The sequence below is a fragment of the Aplysia californica genome, unplaced genomic scaffold (genome assembly GCF_000002075.1).
Source record: "Aplysia californica isolate F4 #8 unplaced genomic scaffold, AplCal3.0 scaffold00303, whole genome shotgun sequence".
Lineage (NCBI taxonomy): Eukaryota > Metazoa > Mollusca > Gastropoda > Aplysiida > Aplysiidae > Aplysia > Aplysia californica.
This window is the reverse complement of record NW_004797573.1, coordinates 181304-183708: the sequence shown is the minus strand read 5'-3', so window position 1 is coordinate 183708 and position 2405 is coordinate 181304. Positions and strand designations below refer to the sequence as shown.

General features: G+C 39.4%; 1 protein-coding gene across 1 annotated transcript in view; it reads right to left on the bottom strand.

Annotated features, from left to right (window-relative positions):
- Positions 1–2405, bottom strand: part of LOC106012240 — a gene marked incomplete in the record, with an annotated part of 15040 nt that overhangs the window by 8720 nt on the left and 3915 nt on the right.

The window sequence follows — 2405 nt, the reverse complement described above, 5'->3', positions numbered from 1 at the left end:
GAAGAAGAAGAAGAAGAAGAAGAAGAAGAAGAAGAAGAAGAAGAAGAAGAAGAAGAAGAAGAAGAATGATAACGAGATACATGTAATAACAAAAACAACAGCAGCAGTAACAACAGTAAAACCAGCAAGACATCATATTGTTGTTGTTGCTGTTGTTGTTGATGATTATAATGATAATGATGATGATAATGATGATGATGATGATGATGATGATGATGATGATGATGATGATGATGATGATATAATAGGGCTTATACAGTAATAATATTCAGACTTATACTCTGAGGAGCGACAAGTTGATAGACAGCTACATAACGCTGTTTCTCGGCTCTCCTTTAGTTTTGGTGTTAGTAGAGGTTTTACGGCGCTCTCAACTGCATAAGGTCACATGAGCGCCAGAAGATTAGAGGTGTTACAAGAGAGTAACACACATAAAAAAGAAGAAGGGGAGATAAATACGACTGATGTTTGATAGGACAGAAGAAGCAGACCACACCAGAGCACCCGCCAACCACCCACTCCGAAATGTCAGAACGTGATACAACACCAACAGAAGAAGAACTCTCTTCTGCAATCGGTAAACTCGCTTGCGGATAAACAGCAGGAAATGACAGTATACATGTTGAAGTGCTGGAAGAGAACAAATAGACCCTCCTTCCTTTATCTCTACAAGCTACCAACGGCTTGTTGAAGGAAAGCAGAAATTCCACAAGACAGGAAGAGAGATGCCAAAATCACTACACTCTACAAAAGCAAAGGGGACAAAGGAGATTGCAAATACTACAGAGGTATCTCACTGCTAAGCATCACTGAAAAAGCTTTCGCTAGGATCATCCTGAAGCGATTTAAGAAACTAGCAGAAAGAGTCCAACCAGAGAGCCAATGCGGTTTCAGATCAAACCGCTCAAAAATGGACATGATCTTTTCTATTCGTCAGCTACAAGAAAAATGCAGGGAGCAACGACTGCCATTACATACTGCGTTCGTCGATCTGACAAAGGCTTTCGATACAGTCAAATTGATCAGGACTGTACATGGTGCTTAGAAAAATTGGCTGCCCCCCAATACTGCTACAGCTCATCATCTCATTCCACGAAGATATGAAGGCCACCATTCAGTTTGACTGTTCAACATCAAACAGCTTAAAGATCAATAGCGGAGTAAAGCAAGGCTGTGTCTTAGCACAAACCTTTTTAGCACATATTTTGCTGTCTTACTGCAACACGCATTCAAATAGTCACCAGGTAATGTTTTCCTCCCCTGGAGAACTGATGGGTCACTCTTCAATCTTGCTCGACTCCCGGCCAAGACCAAGATCAATAAAACAACAGTACGAGACCTTCTCTTCGCCGATGCTGCTGCTCTTGTTGCTCATAGTGAATCAACCCTACAAACAATGATGGACCACCTATCAACAGCATGCAAGGTCTTCAACTTGGTCACCAGTGTTAAGAAAGCAGTCATCCTTACCCAAGAAGGTGCAGCGCAGATCCATATATGGCTGAACGACAAGGAACTCGAGACAGTGGACAAGTTCTGTTACCTGGGATCTACCATCAGCTCTACTACATTAGTTGATTATGAGATCAACATCAGGATAGGGAAAACAGAAACAACTTTTGGAAGGCTGAAAAAACTAGCAAGGGAAAACTAAAGATTAACCATCAAAACAAAGATTAATTTTTACGAACAAGGTTGTATTGTTGGCACGAGCAAACCTCCAGAGCATGACAACTATCCTGTGTTTAAAAAGATTGAGATGACTGGCCCATGTCAAGAGAATGGACGACAACCGGATTCCGAAGCAACTTTTCTATGGAGAACTTGCCCAGGGGAAGAGACCAAGAGGAAGACCAAAATTTGAAATATAAAGACACCTGCAAAAAATGCTTATCTAAGCTTGGAGCAGATGTTTGTATCTGGTGAGAAATAGCTAAAGACAGGAAAACAAGGAGGACAATGATAAAAGAAAGAACTATAATGCGGCCTTAGAAACAACCAGGCTGAGAAGCGCCAACGACAAAAGTAAAACAGTGGATATACAGAGCTTCGATCCGCCTCACTGACGACATGCAAACATTGACACAGAATCTGCGCTTCAAACATGGGAAGAACTAGCCTTGAAAAAAGCTACATGAAGACAGCCCTGACACCATCTTAAGCTAAACTGACCTTCTGCATAGACGAAAAGAGCTATACACACAGTAATGATAATGATAATAAGAACAAAAACAACAATAGTGAAAATAATGATAATGATGATGAGGATGATAATAAAAATATTAATAATAATAATAACAACAACAACAACAACAATAACAACAACAATAATAATAATACAAATAATAATAATAATAATAACAATGATAATAAATTAATAATGATGATGATAATAAAATCAACAA